Source organism: Pleurodeles waltl, chromosome 1_2, assembly GCF_031143425.1.
Source record: "Pleurodeles waltl isolate 20211129_DDA chromosome 1_2, aPleWal1.hap1.20221129, whole genome shotgun sequence".
NCBI classification, from domain to species: Eukaryota; Metazoa; Chordata; class Amphibia; order Caudata; family Salamandridae; genus Pleurodeles; species Pleurodeles waltl.
In genome coordinates this window covers 57,935,523-57,961,391 of record NC_090437.1, presented here as the reverse complement: position 1 = coordinate 57,961,391, position 25,869 = coordinate 57,935,523, and positions in this window count along the sequence as shown.

The following is a 25,869-nucleotide window of genomic DNA, read 5'->3' as shown; positions in this document are numbered from 1 at the left end:
TGATGAACAAGAAGAGCAAAAGAATGTGAGCTTTTTGTGTAGATGTGTTAACTAAAGTGACAGGTGTGGTCTCTGAAAAACTCCCAACAAAATACAGCAAGGAGTGGACCATGCAAGTAAATCTAGCTAAGTGTGAAAGGGGCAATCAGTTTCAGACAATCATGCGTCCACCCCCAAACATTGCAAATCATTGAAATCAATTTCACAATTTAATTTAACAACACCCTCGATGTCTGCCACCACATGAATCATCACCACTCATACTCAGTTAATCTATATCCTTTATTGGTTCAATAGGTACTAATTCAGAGCATAGTGGTACACATTTGTCTATTATATCTCTTCGTTTCCCATGGAAGCAACAAACAATGTCAGTCTTGTAAATTAAAGAACTTTACTGGGACAGGCCAGCTATGGAAATAAAAAAGAAGCATGGGGATGGGAGGCATTGTCTTCTTGTCCTTTAAGCAAATGTGAAGGCTTATTCTATGCACGCTGGTCGAACTCCATTCCATTCCGTACATGTGAATAAATGGAGGGGCTGCATAAGTCAGACACCAAATATATAAATGTTCCTCTAGCTATCATTTTTTTGGCAAAGCAGTTTGACGATAATGTGATAGTTCTATTGAGGCCTGACCAGTCAGGGAAGTAGAGTTCATCCTCAAACTCAGGGTGTTCACCCAGAAGTTGATCAGCTAAAGCATTTGAATCTAACCAATCACCCTCCTCCTCCTCCTGTGCTGTTTCAGGAACAGTGCAATCTTGTGTGTATGAAGTGTTGGCTCATTTTAATCAAATCCAATTTCTATATTTTTAGGTGAGAGGCTGGTCTTTCTGACCGTGACAACTGCACTAGCTGCACTGAACACTCAATCAGCAGACACGTTGGATACCGAACAAGTCAGATACTTTATTGACAGCCTGCTGAGCTCTGTCCATTGGCTTAACCTCCCATACAAATAGACCATTGCGTGTTGATCCAGGTAGACCTCTTTTGGGTCATTCAGATAGTCTTGGACCATCCTTTGAATAGTCATAGGTGCTGCCACTTGCTCGACCCCAGTTGCCTTCGCCTCTGCACTTGACTTAAGCTCTTCCAGTTGAAACCAATCCATTACAGAGTTTGGGTCTGATTCTTCTGTTGCTAGTGTTGTTGCTGGTGTTGGCTCCCGTGAAACAACAGTGCTGCCTACTCTGGAGGTTGAAGGTTATATGCCAGAACTGCTGCCCTGGACTCTACTTTTTAGTGGTTCTTCTTCCAGGTCTCTTGCATGCTCAACAATCCAGGTCTTGTATCGTGAAACACCGCCTTAAAAAAGGAATGGAAGTGGCCAGTATTTATCTGTACCACGGATCATGTATTGTGGCACAGATGTACTTGTTGGAGGACACAATCTGTCTTCGCAAACTTGGATTAACAGCCAAATGAAAGATTAAGCTCTGAACCAACTCATAGGCTGCTTCGTTCAGACCGGCAAACATTTGAAACACCTTTTTTAACTGGTCCTGTAGCAAATGCAACAATGGGATTGCTTGGTTCATTGTAGTATCCTCCTATCTGGCTTCCTATGTAAAAACCTAAAAAAAGTAGCATGTGTGTCAGGCATTTGACTAGCCCCCATTTGTTGATCTCCATTGTCATGCTTTTCCCAGGTGTATCCCCTCTTCTTTGGGGGACATAGTTGGTGATTGGCCTGTACTGCCCAAACAGAGGTTGCAACAAGTAGTAGGTCAAGTTACAATGTATTGGAACTGCCTGTATAAGATCTTTAACCGGTTCTCTATTAATACCCTAAAAGAATGACTGGAATGAGCGCAGATTCTTCTGCAGGTGACAAGCATGTTGCTGACTGTTTTTTGTAGAAGGTCCTGCTCAATCAGGTTGATGCAATGCACCAGACACAGTACCATGAAATATCCACCATGTGCCATAGAAGTGATTATACTACTGCCATTGTCCGTGGCAACAATTCAATTCTGAGGCCTCTGGATCACAGCCATCTAAACACCTTGCTGTTAAAGTCTTCCAGGATGGTTGCAACTGTATGGGATTTCTCCACGTCGAACATCCCCACTGTTGCATATAGCCGAACACCCTAAAAACGTTCTTCAGCAGCTGCAGATAGCTGTTGACTACCCCCACAAAAGAGATCTAATGTGATGTGATACACATGTAATCAGTTGCTTGATAACTGCTCCACATGCCTGTCATCAGTTGGATAGTGTGAACAACACTCTGCTGCAAGGCTTGCCCAACCATTTACAGCAAAACATGATGGAACACTGGAACAGCAACTCTGGAACCAGGGCCACACCTCTTTGAGCAGGTTGAATAGGAGGGGTAATCTCGGTGTCCTCTGTGCCAGTTTCCATACTGACAATCACTGGCTCAATGGCTCATCCTCATTACTGTCACTTTCCAATCCTGTAGGAAAGTAGCACCTTGCCTGACATGTTACCCCCATTTTTACTTGTGTGTCATAGTTTGTGGCCTATATGTGTTCCCTGTGTGGTGCCTAACTGTGTCACTGAGACTCTGCTAACCAGAATCTCAGTGCTTATGCTCTCTCTGCTTTTAAAATTGTCACTGCAGGCTTGTGACCATTTTTACCAATTCTGATTGGCACACTGGAACACCCTTATAATTCCCTAGTATATGGTACCTAGGTAGGGGGTATTGGGGTTCCAGGAGATCCCTATGGGCTGCAGCATTTCTTTTGCCACCCATAGGGAGCTCAGACAATTCTTACACAGGACTGCCACTGCAGCCTGAGTGAAATAACGTCCACGTTATTTCACAGCCATTTTATACTGCACTTAAGTAACTTATAAGTCACTTATATGTCTAACCCTCACTTGGTCAAGGTTAGGTGCAAAGTTACTAAGTGTGAGGGCACCCTGGCACTAGCCAAGATGCCCCCACATAGTTCAGGGCAATTTCCACGGACTTTGTGAGTGCAGAGACACCATTACACGTGTGCACTACATATAGGTTAATACCTATATGTAGCTTCACAATGGTAACTCCGAATATGGCCATGTAACATGTCAAAGATCATAGAATTGTCCCCCCATGCCAAATCTGGTATTGGGTGCCAATCCCATGCATCCCCGGGGCACCAGCATGGACCCGGGGTACTGCCAAACTAGCTCTCTGGGGTTTTCACTGCAGCTACCGCTGCTGCCAACCCACAGACAGCCTTCTGCCCTCCTGGGGTCTGGAAGCCCAGTCCCAGGAAGGCAGAACAAGCGATTTCCTCTGAGAGAGGGTGTTACACCCCCTCCCTTTGGAAATCGGTGTTAAGGGCTGGGGAGGAGTAGCCTCCCCCAGCCTCTGGAAATGCTTTGAAGGGCACAGATGGTGCCCTCCTTGCATAAGCCAGTGTACTCTGGTTCAGAGATCCCCCAGACCCTGCTCTGGCTCGAGACTGTACAAAGGAAAGGGGAGTGACCACTCCCTTGACCATCACCACCCCAGGGGTGGCGCCCAGAGCTCTTCCAGTGTGTCCCAACCCTCTGCCATCTTGAATGCAGAGGTGTGAGGGCACAGTGGAGGCCTCTGAGTGGCCAGTGCCAGCAGGTGACATCAGAGACCCCTCCTGATAGGTGCTTACCTGGTTAGGTGGCCAATCCTCCTCTGAGGGCTATTTAGGGTCTCTCCTGTGGGTTTCTCTTCAGATAACGAATGCAGAGCTCACCAGAGTTCCTGTGCATCTCTCTCTTCAACTTCTGCCAATGATCGACCGCTGACTGTTCCAGGACGCCTCCAAAACCGCAACAAAGTAGCAAGACGACTACCAGCAACATTGTAGCGCCTAATCCTGCCGGCTTTCTTGACTGTTTCCTGGTGGTACATGCTTTGAGGGCTGTCTGCCTTCACCCTGCACTGGAAGCCAAGAAGAAATCTCTTGTGGGTCGACGTAATCTTCCCCCTGCTAACGCAGGCACCAAACTTCTGCATCACCTGTTCTCTGGGTCCCGTCTCATCTTGACGAGCGTGGTCCATGGAACACAGGAGCTAGATCCAAGTGACCCCGACAGTATAGTGGTACTTCTGTCCAAATGTGGTGGAGGTAAGTCCTTGCCTCCCCACGCCAGACATTAATCCTGTGTGCTGCGTGACCTGCAGCTGCTAGTGCTTCTGTGCACTTTTGCAAGGAATCCTTCATGCACAGCATAGATAGCCCAGGTCCCCAGCACTCCATCCTGCATTGCTCAACTCACTGAGTTGACCACCGGCTTCGTGGGAACCTCTTTTGTAGTGTTGAGACGACCGCCGTGTTCAGATTTCTTGAATGCCTGTTCAAGTGCTTCTGCGGGTGCTGCCTGCTTCTGCATGGGCTCTCTGTGCTACTGAGTGCCCCCTCTGTCTCTTCCTCCATGGAGCGACTTCCTGGTCCTTCCTGGGCCCGGAGAGCACCCATTTTCTTCAATCGTGACTCTTGCAGCTAGCAAGGCTTGTTTAAGGTCTTTCTGCGTGGAAACACCTCTACATCTTCCAGCACACTGTGGGACATCTTCTGTGTAAAGGAGACATTCCTGGCATCTTCCTTTGTTGCAGAATCATCAGCTTCTTCCACCCAGAGGAAGCCCTTTTGCACCTCCATCCCGGGTTTAGTGGGCTCCTGCCCCCCCCGGACACTTGCGTGACTCTTGGACTTGGTCCCCTTCCTTTACAGGTCCTCAGGTCCAGGAATCCGTCTTCAGTGCTTTGCAGTCAGTTGCTGCCTTTGCAGAATCTCCTATCACGACTTGAATGTGTTTCTGGGGAAGTGGGGTAACTTTACTCCTACTTTTCAGGGTCTTGGGGTGGGGTATCTTGGACACCCTTAGTGTTTTCTCACACTCACATTAACCCTCTACACACTACACTAGGCCTGGGGTCCATTCGTGGTCCGCATTCCACTTTTAGAGTATATGGTTTGTGTTGCCCCTAGGCCTATGGCATCCTATTGTATTCTACAGTGTTTGCACTACTTTTCTAACTGTTTACTTACCTGATTTTGGTTTGTGTGTATATGTTGTGTATTTTACTTACCTCCTAAGGGAGTATATCCTCTGAGATATTTCTGACACATTGTCACTAAAATAAAGTGCCTGTATTTTTAGTAACTCTGAATATTGTGATTCTTATGATACAGTGCTATATGATATAAGTGGTATAGTAGGAGCTCTGCATGTCTCCTAGTTCAGCCTAAGCTGCTCTGCTATAGCTACCTCTATCAGTCTAAGCTGCTAGAACACTACTAATGTACTAATAAGGGATAACTCGATCTGGCACAGGGTGTAAGTAGCATCAGGTACCCACTATAAGCCAGGCCAGCCTCCTACAAATCCATGTCCAGATCATCTGAAGGGGGGCTTGGAGAAGATGATTGAGTACCATTTATTTTTCTTCCTGCAGATTGGGGAGCCAATGGTTCAAGAGCTACATCTTGCTCAGCAGGAAGCTCACCTTCCTGTTTTGCTTCTACTTCAGGATGAACTGTTGCTGGCTGCAGCTCCTGTTGTCCACTTTGCTCAGTTTCCTGCACCAATTGGGTACTTTGCAGCTGGGACAACGCCAATTTAGACTCAGTGCTCATCACTATAATTGAAGTGGTTGCCTCACTGAGAGACATGGCCTGGGGCTTAGGTTGAGGTGGTGCCTTTGATGCAGGAGTGTTGCTCTCAGCTTGCTGCCATGAGGATGGTGCGCCAGGCCTACCACGTTTCCTAAAAAGGTGGAGGGCAGGACACCAGTGGTGGCAATTTGCTTCTTCATCTCCTTCCTTGGCAGGAACACCTTTCTGAGGGGCCATCTTCAAACTCTGCCAGTTGACATTTAGCTGCATAAGTGGAAGCAGGCAGTGGAGGACTCAGGAAATGTGGTGTCACTTTGTACTGACCTTATTTTTGGTAGTGCTGTAGGTGATGTTTCTTGTGCACTTAAGTCAGCAAGTAAGGAAAATATTCCTGGAAATGTGGCATTTTTGAAGTTAGGATTATTCAGACAGACAATACTGAGGTTATCCCAAATAATTAACAACAATAGTGTATCCATTCCAATCCAAACTTTAGAATAATATTTCAATTAGGAAAACAATGACATACAGATTTAAAAGTTTTCTTTATGTGCCTTTAAGGTGAGACACGAGTGGCAGGCAGGCGGGTGTAGGAAAAAATAGAATAGGCCTTAATAAAGTGAAAGCTGGTATGCACCTATTGCCTAAGAGGGCTATGACAGACAGGAGGTGCAGGGAAAAATAGAATATTAATCCTTTATTAAAATGAATGCTGGTGTGTGCCTATGGCCTAAGAGAGCTACGACAGGCAGGGGGTGCAGAAAAAACTCAAATAATATAAAAAAGTAATTGCTGGACACTCACTAGGGACTATGAGAAATTATTTAGAAGGCAAGGAGGTAAAGGAGAAAATGGTAAAACTACATATGATATTATATAAACACTGTACATACATAATACAATGATTCTCAAACAAAAAAGGCATAGCCCTCTTCTATCAATGTCCCTAGAAAATGGCTTTGAAAAGTGGAAAAAAATGATTTATGATGCTGGCAGGCTGCACAAATTTGACATTGGCCACAAGTTCAAACATCAACAAGCAAGGAGGCATGGACAACAAAGAACACATACAGAAGCACACTGGCTGACTACACAAAATGGCCACCGGCCACGTGGTTGAACAACAACAAGCAAAAAGGTATGGACATCAAAGAACACATGAAGGCCTCTGGCAAAAGTACACTGGTTGGCTACACAAAATGGCTGCCAGCCAAATGTTTTCAAGCAATAACAAGCAAAGAGGCATGGGCAATAATGAGCACATGAAGGCCTATGGTAAAAAGCACACTGACTGACTACACAAAAGGGCTTCTGGTCACATGTTCAAACAACAACACTCAAGGAGGCACGGACAACAAATAACACTTGTAGGTGTATGGCAAAAGCACACTGGCTGGCTACGCAAAATGACTGCTCGCCACATATTCAAACAACAACAAGCAAGGAGGCATGGACAACAAAGAACACATTCAAGTCTATGGCAAAAGCACACTGGCTGTCTATACAAAGTGGTCGCTGGCCAAATGGTCAAACAACAGCAAGCAAGAAGGTATGGACAACAAAGAACACATCCAGGCCTATGGAGACTGACTACACAAGATGGCCACCGGCAACATAGTATGGAGAACAAAGTCGAAATGGTGGCATATGGCAAACACACACACACTGGCCAGACAAAGGAAGCATGGTAAACAATAATGAAAATTAAGCCAGCTATAAAAGTTTTCCTCCCAGGGCATGTAAACATTATTACCCCAGTAAATAACAATATTTGCAGAAAAAAAAACTGGAATACAAAATAAACACATTTTGTATTTATTTCAATACCATCCCTGACCTAAATCATAGATGTTTTAAAACAATAAATACACCACAGAAACAGTAGCTTGATGTATCAAAATCCTAGTACTGGCTGGATGGCCCATGGGCAGACTAGGCCACATAGTTAAATAAATGAATAGTGCACATTTCACAAACATGGGGACAATGTACTTAACTGTACCACTTGTTTTCTTGTAAAAGTAAAGCAATTGAATGATACAAAATAGGCCCCTACTGCAATGCCAATCTACCCACTACAACCACAATCAATTTAAACATTGAATAAAACGTACAAATGTGTACTGGGGCATGCCCTCTATCAAACAACACCCTTATCCAAAGTCTTTTTTATTTACTTGTTTTGAGGTACAAAAACAAATTCCAATGGTATAGATGCAGCAGGAAATGAAGACATAGAGAGTGATCCTTTCACTTTGAAATCCAAATGAAAAGTAACCAGGAAATGGACAAAGCACTGGGAGGAGCCATCTGGGGCAGGAAGAAGAAGTTGGAGTCTCTGTGGCACTTCCTTCCTGTCGAAGAAAAAAGACAAAGTAAAACATGATTTTTGCACCAAAAAAACCTGAACCTTCCCTTTGAGTAGAATATTCACTCATAAAAGTACTTTTGAGTTGATGTAGTTGTTTCTTCAGTAGACAATCTACACAAGAAGCAGCCCCAACCTCTAGTGCCCACCAGAATTACAAAATGGAGCCAGAAGGCTACATGGAGACCAGAAATCATGTATGGGGCCAGAAAAGCGCACCTACAAGGACAAATTGTGGAGCCTCACATTGTTCAGGTAAACATCACAAGGCTCAAATGGAAGAATAATTCCACCATGTGTCAATTGGTGGAATTTAGCAGCAACTCTGTGTTACAAAAGTAACACAGAGTTATGCAATTTCTACCAGTTCTGTGAGCAGAACTATATTTCCCCCCAGGCCTAGTGAAGATTTAGCTTTCTGCCAAATTTGGTGTAATTCTGCATGGAGAAAACGTGTTTTGGGACCCCCATTTTGTCAGCCTCCACTTGATGGCTCAATGCAAAACTCTCCACGAAAGAGCTGAGGTGGGTGAACCCTTTTTTGGAAAGATTTATGAAGATCCATCAAATTGCACAAAAGTTATTAGCAAGCAAAAACAAAACTTTGCTGTGCTGCAAATGAAACAGAAATGTTGTGGCCCCCATTACTGGATGACCCTGAATTTGTAAACAAAATGCAGTAAAAGAGGGCAATGTAGAGGTACTCTGACCTTTTGGCACTTGTAAGAAGTTCATAGAAGTATCCCTCCAGGGGTCAAAGTGTAGTAGAATTGTTTAAAGTATTCCTCAATTCTAGGGGAGACTCGTCAGAGTACAGGGGGCCTCAATGACTTTCATGAGCATCAGTGGTAACATTTGGTGAGGGACTAGCCTCTCCACAAACATCTCTCTGCAAAATTGTCACTTTGCAAATTAAGGATTGAAAGTGGCTGGACCTTCTGCAAAGTCTACTCTTCAGGGCAAAGGCTGTATGTAGTAGTGTCTGAAGCTGTTTGTAATAGGGTTTGATGAGGAGCTGGCCTCTCTGGTCAGACCGTGTGATCAGGTACACACACTCAGGCAACCCTAAAATCTCCAAGTAGGACTTGAGCTCCACCTTCTTCCAGAAGAAGTGCTCCAGGTCATTGCCAAGCACACAATACACAAGCATGGACACGCTCATGGCTACCCTCAAGCAACCTGAGGACTCTCCCCACTCAAAGGGTGCCAGAGCTACTTGATAGTGACTCTTATGGTTGTCAAATGCAACAGTTTGGTGGAACACATTAGAGATTACCTGCTCTGAGGTCACCACATGATATCTGACAGTTGGCATGCTGACTGCAGTGTCTCTCAGAGCCTCCATCCGTTGTGCATTGATGGTAAACCATTACCTGTATTTCCTGGTATTACCAGGCATGTGAGTTTGCGGCACCATCTCTCTGTCACCCAGGGACACTACGGCAATCTCTACTCTGTCACACACAGTATCTGGGACATTCTCCTCCCCAAGCACTGCACTATCCAGGCCCAGTGACTGCCCATCGGTGGGTGGATATGCCTGCTTGGGACACTTGGCATACCCCTTGCCCTTCCTATTGTCACTCATAACACTTGGGTGGTACCTTCTCTGACAACTTACTCTCAAGCAACCATTGCTTTTTTTCTCATTCGGGGGATTGGAATCCTGACCCGAAGACTTAGTTTAGGGCTGTTTGAAGAACTCCTTGTTTTTATGCTTCTTCCCCCCTCCTTCTGATGAGGACTCTACCTTGTTTGTGTCCCTCCCAAATACCTTCTTATGGACCCTAGTGCTGACCCAGCGGTCCACCTCCTTAGCAAGCTCCCTGGCGTCAGAAAGCTTACTGTCAATCAAGTGTTTGTATAGACCTGCAAAACAAAGATGAAATATGTGCTCTTTTGCAATCAAATTGTACAGTCCCTAATAATCCTTTTCATCACTGCCCTTCACCCAACCATGTAGTGCCTTTTAAAACAAATCCACACAATCCACCCATGTCTGTTGTGCCAGTGGCTGGCTGTCTCTGAAGATTTGTCTGTACTTTTCAGGGGTCAGACCATATTTCCTGACAAGGACTTCCTTCCTGTGGTGATACCTCACTCTCTCCTCCTTCTCAAGAGCCAGTAGGATATCCCTTCCCTCCCAAGGGATATGCCTCCACAGACTAGCACCCCAATTTTGGGCAAGGATCTTGTACATTTTTAAGGTAATTACATTAGCCTCAACCCAGTTGTCAACGTTGTCTGCCAACAGCAAAGTCAGGCACCAGACTTTTACAAATATGAATATGAGCCCTCTTGTCTCTAGGAGTCACTGAGAAAATGCTGCCACCATCTCTATTGGACTCTGCCTGTCTGGCCTTTATGTGCAACTCCTTAAGAATCAGTTAATGAGCCAGGAACAACTTCTCCTCTATTGCCAACTTCTTTTGCTCTGCATCCATGGTCTATTTCTATTTTTCTACCTAGTCATCCGCAGCTTGTATTCCCCCTCCACCTTTCTCTTTGTCCTGATCTGGCGAGTCCAGATATTCCAGTCGGTGCTATTTCTTCTAAGTGCCAGTTCATTCTTTAAAATTCATAACTCAAGTACTACTGATTGGATTTGTGTGTTTCTGTTCCTGTTTTATTTAATATATGAAGTTCTATTTTTCTAACCTGGTGTGGGATCCCTTTTGTGTGGTGTTTTCACTGTTTTATGTTTGAAATGTTGCTCAAATACTTTACGCACTAACTTCAAGTGAAGCCTGACTGCTCTGTGCCAAGCTAACAGAGGGTGAGCACAGGTTCATTTGGAGTGTGCTGTGCCTTACCCTTACAAGGGTTATTGTTGCTTTTTGACCAGGGCTCAAACCCCAGTCAACCAACAACCCAATTTCTCATAAATGCCAATTAGGCACGAAACCTAACTGCATATACACAATGCTCAATATAGCACTGTTTACTTAAATATAGTTCCTCCTTTAATCTCTGTTGCACATGAGTCCCTACTATATAGAAACCTCATTTTGTAGTGGCATCTTCACATAGACGTTATTCCCTTAACATGCCTAAGCCCCATTATGTGTTTATTTCTCTTTAATACTCTTTGTTTCCATTGTACAACCTTTTCATGGATAGGTTGATTTTGCAGCACGTGTAAATTATATTACACGGAGTACTCTGTTTTATGATTAATGTTTTCATTTTAGATGGGTGTTCATGCAGAGGCTAGTATTTCAGAATACTCAAATTCTATGTCATATAACAGCCGCTAATATTTAAACTCTTCACATTGCACGAAAGTCATCATAGATAGTGACAGTACAGTCTGTCATCACAGTCAACCTCTACTAGGTGAGTGAGGCCCTATTGCACTAAAATTAACCTTTTAAAGGGCATACTCCATATGAAACCAGCCTATCAGCCCATCAAAGTTCTAGTGAGAGACTAGTCCATCAACATTGTCAAGCTGTATTTGTTGGTCAAGGCTCTACTATTTACAAAATTAACCTTATGTAGAACTACTTATGAATTGCTATGTGCAAGGCTACCCCTTAAGTATCTCTTTTGGGTAAGATCCTATCACGGACAGTGTTTGTTCAGTAAACAGCTCTTTATACCGTGACCAAACTGTCACAAATGTGAGGTCTCCTTAATGCACATGATCACCACCCTGTAGAAGTATCATCATACAGAAATTAAGCTAGCCCCTGATCAAACTCTACTATGGGTTGCCTACTAAGTACTGTGTTGTGACAAATGATGTGATTTGGAATGTCAGAGGTTTTATTGTAAATGCTATGATTTTAGATGGTATACGTAATATAAAATAAAAGGGTATAAGTTCTGTATGGAGAAAGCATGAGTTATAGTTAATGTAGTAACTATAACTGAACACAACTGGCTACCAAGTTCAATACACTTTCTATGGAGGTAAGCAAGTTAAAATAATTTAAAGGTTTTGCGTAAAGTAATACATTTGTGTAGTTTAAGTTCGGTTTGTATCAAAAGAATAACTAAAGTTATAACAATTTAAAGGCAGTGTGTACATTTTAAATTTACGGTAGAACTATAACTTTAGAATTTTTAACTTTTCCGTAGTTTATATTTTGTTTGTATCGAAATAATACATAAAGTATGGCTAACAATAACAAAGATTTAACCTTTGTGTTTTTAATTCAATTTTAATGTTTTTATAATACAAATGTATTTCCAAATATACAAAGTGTGCAGTTTTGTGTCATTGAGTGGATTGTCCTTAAGTGGAGTGTTGTACAGTAGATTGGAGGATAGTGACGTACACTGTGGTGTCGAAGATAGTAGTGCCGTAGAGTGGAGTAGATTGGAGCAGGGTAGAGTGTAGGGTGGTATGGTGGAGTGGTGTACAGTGAAATACCATACAGTGGAGTGGGGTAGAATGGAGTGGGACAGAGTGTAGTGGCATGCAGTGTGATAATATTAAGAGGAGGGGCGTACTGTGGAGTGTCATATAGTGGAGTGGCGTAGAGTGGAGTGGAATACAGTGGAGAAGCGTAGAGTGGAGTGCCATAGAGTGGAATAGCGTAAAATTTAGAGAAGTATAGTGGAGTGGCATACAGTGGAGTGACATAAGTGGAATGGGTTAGATTGGAGCGGTATAGAGTGGCATTGTCGCGTGGGCTCTCATTATCCTAAATGAGACTACTGGATTTCTAGGCAGCAGGATCGATAACGGTGTGGGGAACTGAGTCTGACCCACGTGTAAAGAACTCTGTCACCCTAAATCCGGTTTTTGCTCCGGCTAACTAGCAGTGCCTCATTTCTCCCATGAGGAAGAAATGATTTGGCAGCTGAGCGCATGACATCTTTGGAACTTCTCAGGGAAGTCGTGGTCACTCAGATCCAAACCAACTCTCTTATTTCCAATATGATCTCATATACAAATGACAAAGACAGTATAAGTTTTATATAATGTTTTAATAAAACAACTGTATTTTAGATATTAAGGCGTGAGCCGCAATAACCAGAACAATACAACACAGCAGGATTAAAATAGTCACCAGGAGAGTAAAACATAAGAACAAAGCTATCATATTGTCTAACAGTTTCTACTCTCTCTCTGCTTGTTCTATTTAGAGCACAGCATGTTAAGCTTCTAGCTTGCCTTTCAGAATCACTGGGGAGACATCAGCCCTCATACCTGAGCAAAGACCTGTGATCTTGGTTCAGCATCTGCAACGAGGCAGTCAGCGTCTAGTTGTGGTTCCCTGGTCGGAATCTCCCTCTTGCGTGTGTTGGTACAAGGAAGTGATTTTATAACTAACATGTCACAAAATGTCCCTACGCAGGAATGCCAAATCTAAACACCTACCACGTCTATCAGCAATGTACCAGACTGTATCCTTGACTGAAGCACAGAGTAAATATGTTATGGAGAACTCCAGTGCTGAAGTAGGCAAAACAGTGTGATATGAATAAAAAAACAACACTGTAGAACTGGCTATTTGAAAAATAACAGTACGAAGCCTAATAAAAAGCATGTAGAGCAAAGTGCACAGAGGCTCTAAGCTGTCAGCAAATGAATAAAATATATTCAGGGCAAAGTGCACAAAGGCCTAAAGCCTGAAGCTAATGCGCAAAGAATACGTAAAACTAACCACACTACACCCTCCCCTTGTCGGTAGCAAGTGGTTCCAATAATATAAAAGGATGCCCCAAATATAAACAATATTTAAAATCATATATTTCGACAAGGTGAGAAGACAACAAAGTCATAAATTTAGGAAACATGTGACCATAAAGCCAAATTTAAAATAGTGTCAATTTCGCAGGAGAGAAAAAATCCAATCGTCAGACAGAAGCAACAGAACGTAGGAGCTCCTCCATTTCGATATATGTCAATATCGGAAGATCCACGCCACAAAGTACCATGGAGCAGGTGTGGTTCAAAGCCCCAAAACCATTCAGGGCGGCACCCCGTGCAGGGCCTATGAAAGAGACAATACCATCTTCCTCCAGGAAGGGAATCTCATAAACCGCCTCACGAAGCAAGCGCATCCGTAGTGCACAAGTCTGGGAATGAGCCCTAATCGGGAACATCAACAGATCAGTCTCGACCATTGGAGGGCGCTGCAGTGAGAGACAGAGAGCCAGTGCATGTTCAAACGAGCACCAAAGGCATCGAAACACGGGTTGCACACAATCCAAAACCGGTCTGAATGACAGAGACCAGTCACACTCCAAATGTCCCAGAAGTGTCGCTCCAAAATGCTGCATCATGCGTTCACGACACAGCTGCCCTGACGGGAGCAGCAATACAGGATCTCGTTGTGACGGGACAGCCATTGCGAAAAAATAGCAACAACAGCAAGACTCCAGCCAATAAAGCCAAAGTAATAGGGAAACCCCCAAAAATGCTTTCGAAAATAGAATGTATTGCCGAAGGTATCAAACCGAATATGGAAGAGAAGGTGTGAGCAAAATCAACACCAATGGCTTTGAAAAAATGTGCAATACCAGCAGTGCTAGATGCATTAAATATACGTCCCACAAGTTCACCGAAGTGACTTGGAAAGTTCGTATTCAAAAGGGACTGTATCTCCGCCGATGACCTTGCCACCTGAAGTGCGTAGGTCTCGCTAGCAGATGTAAGGGCCACATGCTTTTGAAACAATAAAGCTTTTAGCCGACTCAATTTGTCGAAATTAACCTTGGAAGTAGCAATATGAGGCCAGATGTCCGCTACCTCCCTAATTTGAGTGGGGGGAAACAACACATTCCCGCAGCACGTAACGGCCTTGTTGACAACGACAACGTAAACTATTCCGGCACGCATGCCACAGCAGCGTTCGCTGTTAAGAACAATGTAACTGCCGTTAGAAAGCACCTGGAAAGTGTTCTTAATAACCGGGACTGGAACTCCCTTCAGAGAACAAGCTAAGTTAGCAATCGAAGCGTTACACGCTCCGTGCAAGGACAGCTGTTTACAAACCATGGAATGGCTGACAGAAGCTTCGCATTCGCTGCCGCTAAGAAAAACCTCCCTCAAACCATTAACATATCTGTATTGAAAGGGAAGCTCCCACACCTCGTGTATGTAACTGTCTCCCAATAATTCATATCTACCCACCGGAATATGCTTCAAACAAGAAGTAAAATGCAGAGTGGAGATAGGCAAATTAATAACCCCATGAATCAACCACTCAGCTGACGGAATCTCAGACACTGTGAAAGGCAGTTTCTCCAATTTCTCAATATTCAACATAACATATGTTGCTTCCTTTTTAGCCATCAGTTGTTGTTGACGAGTCAAATTAAAGGAGATAAAGATCTCTCTGGCACGAATGTGCTGCCATGGAACGCGACCTGCCTTCAAGGTCTGAAGAGTCCAACCCAGCTGCATGATGGACCGTGTCTGACTCTGCCCATGATATAAAGAAGACATGTCCGACTTAATAATGTCAATGGCAGAGGAAACAATGCTGTCAGTCGTGTAAACACGGTCAGAAAGGGTATGCATGCCATTATCAACAACAGACAAAGGGGGTCATTCAGACCCCGGTGGGCGGCAGGAGCCGCCCGCCTGGAGGGAACCGCCATATGGCCGCTCCGCGGTCAAAAGACCGCGGAGGCCATTCTGGCTTTCCAGCTGGGCTGGCGGGCGACCGCCAGAAGGCCGCCCGCCAGCCCAGCGGGAAACCCCTTCCCACGAGGAAGCCGGCTCCGAATGGAGCCGGCGGAGTGGGAAGGTGCGACGGGTGCAGTTGCACCCGTCGCTAATTTCAGTGTCTGCTGAGCAGACACTGAAATTCTTTGTGGGGCCCTCTTACGGGGGCCCCTGCAGTGCCCATGCCATTGGCATGGGCACTGCAGGGGCCCCCAGTGGCCCCACGACACCCCATACCGCCATCCTGTTCCTGGCGGGCGAACCGCCAGGAACAGGATGGCGGTATAGGGTGTCGGAATCCCCATGGCGGCGCAGCAAGCTGCGCCGCAATGGAGGATTCCTGAGGGCATCGGAAAACCGGCGGGAGACCGCCGGTTTTCCTGTTCTGACCACGGCCAAACCGGCGCGGTCAGAATGCCCTGCGGGGCACCGCCAGCCTGTTGGCGGTGCTCCCGCATCCCCGGCCCTGGCGGTCCTTGACCGCCGGGGTCGGAATAACCCCCAAAGTCTGCATCAGGTTTTCCTGATCAATCTGCCTCAACCGGTCTGCAGCCTCTTGTTGTGAAAGCTTCCAAATCTCATTATAAACTTCGTATAAGAACCTTTTCTTCCGTGGTACTTTGGGACCTGACAAAAAATCTTGTAAATCAGTATCATTAGACAGTAACGTGAGATGTGACTTAACTGCATCGAGCGTGGATGACTTCAACCATTGCTGACAAAGCTTCCCCACGCTGTATGTAGTTATAATATCAGCATGTTCTGGTGAAATGTAACGGGGGTCTGCCCTACTAGTCCTGAACCCCCCTGAAGAGGTGACAAAACGTTGATGACACTTATTAGTGTCTACAGGCCATAATAACCACCCGCCCGGATGTATCGATGAAGTGTTAAGCGTACCATTCTGGACCCAATGTGTAAATTCACTAAAAGAAGCATTCACATAGTGCTGCCAGTTTTTTAATTTGGAAGGGACAGGTATACTAGGCAAATTTAACTCCTTAATTGTCGCCAAGCCCAAACAGCTAGTCTGTTGTACTGTGTCATTGAGGAAAATCATCTGCACAGGGATAATACATGCTCTAAATAACGTGTCCCTGCCTTGCATCTGCCAATTTTTCGTACCCCAAACACTTTTCAAGTCAACAGTCTTAAACCAGTATTCACACCCCTCGACCGAAAGTTTAGATACAAACAAATTTGAATACAGTAATTTAGTATCGGTCAATAACATTTGCTTATTAGAATACGGTGCAACTTTAAAATAGTAAGACTTAGCATTTCGTTGATCATGCCCAGAAAAATATGCAAATTTATCATAATACGTTTTCGAACTCCCTTGTGGAGGAGTCGAGCAATGTTCCCATTGCACATAATTAAATATGGACTTAGGGCTACTATCTTTATGAATAAAGTGGTGTCCAAAATAGTTGTAGCAAAACATGTCACCATGATTATCTCTAAATTGGTAAGCATCTTCATCTTCATAGACAGTATAATATTGCAAATCTGTTAGCATAGAATCTACTGTCTTCACATCCCAATCATCAGAAACAATGCCAGGTATAACAATATCATTCATTGATAACTTGAGGACATACGGTATTTGAATCAATTCAGTGGGACCATATATATCAAACATTACTTTATCCCACACAATCCCATCCGGAATCGGTATTGCAGAAATGTTTACAGTGGACAAGTCTCTTCGAACCATATGAGACGAAAAATGCGGTTTTAACACAGTCTCCACATGCTCAATGTCAGATCGATCAGGAAGAAAATGACCATGTATTACCAGAAAAAAAGTAACCACAAATCCCAACCATAATAAAAGAGTCATCACGGCCATAAAAAACCACAAATAGTTCCAAGGAAAAACAAAATATGTGCGTTTAAGCAAACCCAGCAGCCATTGTGGACCGTGCACAGAAGACATCGAGGACGAGGAGCCGGACACATCATTATCAGTGTCGTTGAAGCAGCCAGAGGCAGTTCTAGCAAAAGGTGCAACTGTGAACAAAGAAGCAGATGGAGGTTCTCGCCTCGGCACGCTATAAACCACATGTTCAGAAACATCAGTAGAATGTACAGCAACTTGATCAAAAGATTCCATATTCATCGTCGACGGTGGAACAATCGCAAGATCATCATCCACCCTCCCCAAGCTCGGAGAGGAAACAGTGTTGGTGAAAATCACCTGCAGCGGGACTTCTTCCCCAGTAGTGAAAGGGATTTCGGAACTACTGGGTGTCCCTCTTGGTCTGCTGTGCACAATCGGCCACATGTTGTAACTTGACATTATCAATGGAAACAGAGCGATTTCATTTGGCCCCTTGCAGCGGCGGTAAAATCACAGTTCTCGTGCCGCTTACCCCCAACACAGGGACAGGTGCTCGATAAGAAGGACCAAATTCTTTTTTTACTGCAACCTTTTCACGCACTAGATCCCCAATCCTGGGTATCCAACCAGTAGGCGTTACTGGCTCATCCTTAATTCCTGATGAGGCAGCACTGGCAGAAGAGTTATCTTCACGGAATTGTTGTAAATCCTGCAAAACAGTGACACGATCATTTATGTCAAAGGGCGTATCTGCCGCCTCCACACCAGGACCATCTAGATCAGGAACATACATTTGTGTTCCAAACAGGCACTCATATGAAGTACGACCCCCCAGTGACCTTCTAGGCAAGTTATTAAGTGCTCTCCGCACTCCATATAGGTGGGCTAGCCAACCACGACCCGTACCTATAACCCTGGCCGTTAAGGATTGCTTTAAATCACAATTTAAACGCTCCACAACAGAATTTCCCTCGGGATGAAATGGAGACGAGAATTGGAGTTGGACCCCCAATGAAGCCATGGTGTCCCTGAATGCCTTAGAGGCAATAGCAGGGCCCTGGTCCAAATGAAAAGCCGCAACTGCAAATGTATCGACAAAGATGCGCAAATCTTTAATAACAGTTCGAGAGTCAGCCGAGCGTTGTGGCCATACCCACACAAATCTGGAGCACGAATCTACAGCAACCAATATATATTTGTAAGCACTATCTGGTGTCAGCGGACCACAATGATCCAAGTACACACACTGTAAAGGTTTATTTGAAATCAGAAGGGGCGTCTGCTGCGGGCGTCTAGCCGATGACGCTTTAATTTGTTGACAAACGTCACAACAAAGGACATATTGCTTTGTCTCCTTATAGAGACGAGGCCACCAGTAACGAGCCTGTAAAAGTGAAATCGTGGCAGCCACACCAGCATGTGCAGATGCCACCCCCTCATGTGCTGCAGAGATTAATCGAGGTCTCTCAATTTTATTGGGTAGTTCACGTACACCAATGCCTGGAATTGTAACAGTAGCATTCAGCGCACTATTCAAGCAGTAACTATATTTAGAAGGAAATCCTTTAGGAAAGGGCGTGCCATCAGCCGTAGCCTTCATGGCAGCCAAAATTTCTGTGTCTGGTTTGGAACTCGAACGAGTCACTGCGGCCACAGTGGCGACAGCCACTGCTGATTTCGCGGCTTCATCAGCCAAAGTATTCCCAGCAACGTGTATTCCAACGCGCTGGTGTCCAAGTGTATGCACAACATGGACGTTAGGAAGCGTTTCCTTCAGATCCGCAACCTTACCCCACAACATTTTATGTTTAATGGTGTTGCCTTTAGAATCTCTGAACCCATTCATTTTCCAATAGTGTAGATATTCATTGAAAGACTGTACACAGTAGTAGGAGTCACAGACCAGCAAGGTCAAAATCGCCAGATCCGCGTGCTCCAACGCTAACAATAGAGCTTTGAGCTCAGCCAGCTGTGCTGTGCAATCTCCCAAGGTTTTAGTATAAGTATGTCGGGGGCAGAACACTTCCCCCTCCATAGTGCTGCTCACCACAGCACATGCAGCTGAATACTGTTGTTTAGTCCCAACCGCTGGTTGCGCAGAGCCATCAGTGTACATGACCACTTGATATTGGTCAATAGGCAACGTACCAGCAGGAACAGGGTACTCCATCTCATATTGAAGAAATTCTTGAGTCTGCAGTTTAGGGTCAAATATGTAATCTACATCAGTGGCTGTCAAAGACGTAGTCCATTGTATCCATCGCGGGTGTAAAACTTTCGAATTAGGAACACTCGCTTTTGTAACTGCCTCTAAGGCCGGAATCGGGGAAACGACAATGATGCGTTGGCCCTGGGCAAACGGTCTTTCTTTAATAACAGCCATCTGTACTGCAGTGAGTATTTTATCAGTCTGTGCAAATCGTTGTTCTGCAGTGAGACTTGTATGCAATCGGGACTGTCTCCCCCTCATTAAAGGTGACATACGTAAACCCAACAGCCCCAGGTATCACCCTGATGACTAAATGTGTCTTATTGTCCCATGTGTGTAAGTGTTTAACTGCTAAGAGATCAGTCTGTATTTCTCGTAGTATGTGTGTATGTTCAATCGTCCAAAATCTACTCGAAAAATTCGGGTGAATCAACTCGTATAAGGGTTTTATACGCGTCGCATAATCAGGAATGTAAGTTCTGCCAAAATTCAGAAACCCCAACAATGACTGGAGCTCCAGAACCGTATTAGGAGGCTGCAATAAAGCACATTTCTAAGCTCTTGCCCTCACTTGACAACTCATATCCCAGGAAAATGACGCTGAGGAAGGTAATCTTTGATTTCTTAAAATTAAACTTATAGCCAATATCAGCAAACCCCACAACAATGCGCGAAACACGCCTTAGATGTTGCAGAATCTCATCGTCTGTCAAATATATGTCATCAACATATGATAACGCTTCAGGGTCCAACTCGTGCAGCATTTCAGTCACACGAGCCGAAAACAGTCCTGGGCTATTCTTATACCCCTGAGGCAAACGACAAAACTTTTTCTGAGAGCCAAACGCACTGAAACTGGTATAGTCCCGACTTTCAGGTGCTATATTTTGGCAGAAAAATCCATTCGAGATATCTAATGTTGTTTTGTACTTCTTACGTACGATATTATTCATAAGCGCTGCGCTATGTGAATTCTGTATTGCATATGTGCGTGTATGACTATTCAAATGTCTGTAATCCACCACTATCCTATATGAATGGTCCGGTTTAGCAACCGGAAATAAGGGATTATTCATCGGCGAGACACAGGGCTCAATCACTCCCTGGTACTCCAATTGTGTAAGAATTTTCCTAACCGATGCCCTTGCCTCAAATTTGATAGGATACTGCGGTTGTGGCTGAGGTTCGCCCTTTATTGGAATTACATGATAAGGTGATTGTCTATCCCACCCCACGTTATTTCTATACAGGGCGGGAGCCTGTGCTAGAGCCCATGATTTACTATAGGACTCCGCTAGTTCTCTCGGAAAAGTGGTGAGAAGGAAAGTGTAATAACCTCCTCCCCAACCGGACAGTCGCGAACAAAGTCAGTTGGCCAATCCTGTTCGGCCAGCAGAACATCATATGATTTTACCACATGGTCCCAAAAAATGGCGTGTACAATGCGGTCAATGTCCCCTTCCAATCGCAGAGTCACTTGATATACTCTATCAGGATCAGAGACTCGCATATCCGCCGTTTCGACTTGTATGAAGTCATCAGTTGCTTTCACCTCCAGATGCTCTAGAAGACTCCGGCGAACTATTGTGACCTCTGCCGCGCTGTCTAACAGTGCTAACGCCCATGTCTTGTTCGTCAAGAGAATTCTCTTCTTGAGCGGCATGTCTAACTGAGACTGCTGCCACTTTCTTCTTTTTAAATTGCTGTTTTTGTTGCAGCGGTTTCTCTTCTTGTTTAATAGAAACCTCCGCCGAGCGTTGTGAATCCTGTCTCGGTTTCACATACTCCGTCCTCCGCTCTGACCGCCCACCTCTCTCACTTCTCTTTTCCGAGGAGTCCTGAAAGGAACGAGATTGGCGTGTATCAGTATATTGATATCTATCAGGCGTCTTCAAAGTATCCCTATTCCTGAGATTATACTTATTCTGTGGGGTCTCCGGTTGCGGAGACTGCCCACCATCTTTTTTAGGTGTTTGCTGTTTCTTTTCCCAGCGCTTTTTCGAACCCTCAGGTTGTTGCTGTTTAGCATTATCTTTATTATTTTTACCCTGTAATTGGGGTTTTTGTGGTCTATCCCCTAGGCTATCTCGACCAATACTAGAATATGTTTCTGCTATTATTCTCGGAAGTTCCCGCTCTTGATCAATCTGCGGAACATCCCGAAGACGCATTCGCACTGCTAGTGCTACTGCCTCTCCCTTGAGATTACTCAAAATAATAGAAGAAACCGTGGCAAAATTGCCCATCAACTGCATGCCTAAATCTAAGGCAGGGGCAGCCCCATATTCATCTTGAATTTGTTTAAGCACTTCCGGTAAATTAGCTAAAGTCGGTGTACCGTGTGCTGTAGTGTAGAGCGCAGCAAACACCGTGCCCCAGGTATTACAAAGGTCCACCAGAGGAACCATCCCATACGGCAAACACATCGTCAAAATTCTATGTTTATCCTGAGGTCCCGTATGGGGAAATACTGCTTCCAGCGTATTAATTTTTTGCGCCAGCCAAAATGGAGTCTCCTCACGTTTAGCCAGTACCTTACCCATAACTGAGTGTACAGTGTCCGGATTGATTCCCGGAACCACTGCTTGTGGGTGCGCCAGAGCAGCACGCGCTGCATTAGTATTTAATGACTGCATTACAAACTGAACCAGTCTTCTGTATGTTGTTGCTAAGTCCATATATAAACGACGCACTTCAGCCACTGCCAAATTTGCAACCGCAGGATATGGTGTGTAAGTAGCCAATAAAGGCCAGGTCGGACCATCATTACTCAACGGACCTAACCTCACTTGTGCTACTGTATGTGGGAGGGCGCCATCAAGCCAATTATGGTGTTCTTGATAAGATAGAGGTATCTCTAAGTAAGCGTAAGCCCTGTATTGTCCAGGGACATTCGCAACAGTGTATTCGTGAAAAGTATTTGTACCCCCATCAACCGCTGGAAATACGACCCAAGAATAAAAAAGTTCTGTCCTGTAGGCTGCATGGGCGTCCACCACAAAAGTGACTGGACCCCCCTGGACCGTCAGTCCATGTGCTAACAGATGTCCTGTGTGCGGGTGACGCATATTGATTGCTATATTCACTACATTAGGATTCGCCATTTGTAAAAAACAGCTCTGGATCAGAGAAGGCACACCAATATCGGGGTTTCTTTCCTTTTTAAAGTTCAAGCTTGAACAACCAACCACTAAGCAATAGGATGCACCTATCCCGTGGCGGCGGAAACCCTCAGCCCCACGGACGTCTCCGCATACGGAACCGAGGAGTCAAAATATATATGAGACCAAGAGAGTCAGTCGGACCTAAACATTAGAGCCAGACCAAACGTTGGCGGCGCCATGTCGCGTGGGCTCTCATTATCCTAAATGAGACTACTGGATTTCTAGGCAGCAGGATCGATAACGGTGTGGGGAACTGAGTCTGACCCACTTGTAAAGAACTCTGTCACCCTAAATCCGGTTTTTGCTCTGGCTAACTAGCAGTGCCTCATTTCTCCCATGAGGAAGAAATGATTTGGCAGCCGAGGGCATGACATCTTTGGAACTTCTCAGGGAAGTCGTGGTCACTCAGATCCAAACCAACTCTCTTATTTCCAATATGATCTCATATACAAATGACAAAGACAGTATAAGTTTTATATAATGTTTTAATAAAACAACTGTATTTTAGATATTAAGGCGTGAGCCGCAATAACCAGAACAATACAACACAGTAGATTTGAAATAGTCACCAGGAGAGTAAAACATAAGAACAAAGCTATCATATTGTCTAACAGTTTCTACTCTCCCTCTGCTTGTTCTATTTAGAGCACAGCATGTTAAGCTTCTAGCTTGCCTTTCAGAATCACTGGGGAGACATCAGCCCTCATACCTGAGCAAAGACCTGTGATCTTGGTTCAGCATCTGCAACGAGGCAGTCAGCGTCTAGTTGTGGTTCCCTGGTCGGAATCTCCCTCTTGCGTGTGTTGGGACAAGGAAGTGATTTTATAACTAACATGTCACAAAATGTCCCTACGCAGGAATGCCAAATCTAAACACCTACCACGTCTATCGGCAATGTACCAGACTGTATCCTTGACTGAAGCACAGAGTAAATATTTTATGGAGAACTCCAGTGCTGAAGTAGGCAAAACAGTGTGATATGAATAAAAAAACAACACCGTAGAACTGGCTATTTGAAAAATAACAGTACGAAGCCTAATAAAAAGCATGTAGAGCAAAGTGCACAGAGGCTCTAAGCTGTCAGCAAATGAATAAAATATATTCAGGGCAAAGTGCACAAAGGTCTAAAGCCTGAAGCTAATGCGCAAAGAATACGTAAAACTAACCACACTACAGCATGACGTACAATGGAATAGTGTATAGTTGATTGGCATAGAGTGGAGTTCCATAGAGTGGAGTGGTATATACTGGATTAGTGTATAGTGAAGTGGTATACACTGGAGTGGGGTAAAGTGGAGTGGCATCCAATGGAATAACGTAGAGTAAACTGGCATAGAGTGGAGTGGCGTAAAATACAATAACCTAGTGGGGAATAAGGTGGAGTGTTGTAAACTGGAGTGGCAAACAATGTAGTATTGTACAGTGGACTGCCATATAGTGAAATAGCGTACAGTAGATTGCCATGGAGGGGAGTGGCATACAATTGAATAGCATAGAGTGGAGTAATGTACTGTGTGGTGGCATAGAGTGTAGTGGTAGACAGTGGAATAGCAAAGAGTGTAGTGGGGTAGAGTGTAGAGTAGTAGAGTGGAATAGCGTGGAACGGCCTCAACTGGAGTGGCATAGACTATAGTAACACATAGTGGAATGTCCTACAGTGAAATAACATAGAGAAGATTGGCATATAGTGGAATTACATACAGTGGAGTAGCATAGAAAGAGTGGAATAGCATAATAACATTGAGTGGAGTGGTCTAGAGTGTAGTGTAGTAAGTAGAATAGCATAGAGTGGAGTAGTGTTCAGTGTAGTGGCATAGAGGGGAGTTGGGTAGAGTATAGTAGCATACAGTGGAATAGCATAAAATGAAGAAGCATAGAGTGGAGTTGGGTAAAGTGGAGTGGTGTATAGTGAATAGCGCGGACCGAAGTGGCATAAACTGGAGTGGCGTAGACTGTAGAAGGGTAGAGTGGAATGCCGTACAGTGAAATAGCATAGAGTGGACTGGTGGAGATTACAGTAAGATTGTGTGGAGTAGCAAAGAGTAGAGTGGCATACAGTGTAATGTTGTAGAGTTGTGCAGAGTGTAATAGTGTAGAGTGGAGGGGTGTACAGTGTAGTGGCATAGAATGGAGTGGCATGGAATGTAATAGTCCAGCGCAGTGGTGTAGTGTGGGGTGGCATTGAGTGCAGTGGGGTAGAGTGGGATGGATGGTATATAGTGGATTAGCATAGAGTGGATTGGCATACAGTGGATTAGTGTAGAGTGAAGTGGGATATAGTGGGATTACATAGAGTGGAGTGGCATAGAATGTAATAAGGTAGAGTGGAGTGGCATAGAATGTAATAAGGTAGAGTAGCATAGTGTGGAGTGGCATTGAGTGGAGTGTCATAGATGGGGTACGGTTCTTGAAATGGACGTAGTGTGAAAGTAGGTGAATAGATATAGAGGTAACGTACAAGAGGTCCTTAGTATGAGGTAAAAATATTAATTATTTGGTAGTAGGTGTTAATACTGTAAGTAGTGTTAAAGTCATACGTGTTAAAATATTTAGGGGCATATTTACAACCCACTAGCGCCACCTTACGTTGCCATAGCACAATGTTTTTTTAGCTAATTTTTAAGAACATTTTTAAGTGGTGCTATAATTTGTAGGTATTGCTTGTTGGACCTGGCCCTTTTTGCGGGTTCATCCCAAGACTTTTTGCCTCCTTCCTCCTATTTTTTCTGACCTCTTGCTGTTGTCTCTAGGACTCTGAGCACTATACCACTGCTGATCAGTGATAAAGTGCAGCTGCTCTCCCTTCTAAAGATGGTATGATTGGCTTATACCTAGTTGGCACATTTAATGTGCCTGTAAGTCCCTGGTACAGTGGTATCCCTGTACCCAGGGCCTGTAAATTAAATGCTACTATTGGGCATGCAGTGCTGCTTTCACCACACACAGAAGTAGCCTTTCAAACTTGTCTCAGGCCTGCTAGCGCAAGGCTTGCGTGCACAGTTTACTGCCACAGGGACCTGGTATCTAAATTTACTTGCCAGGCCCAGAACTCCCCTTTTACTACATGTAAGTAACCCCTAAGTTAGGCCCT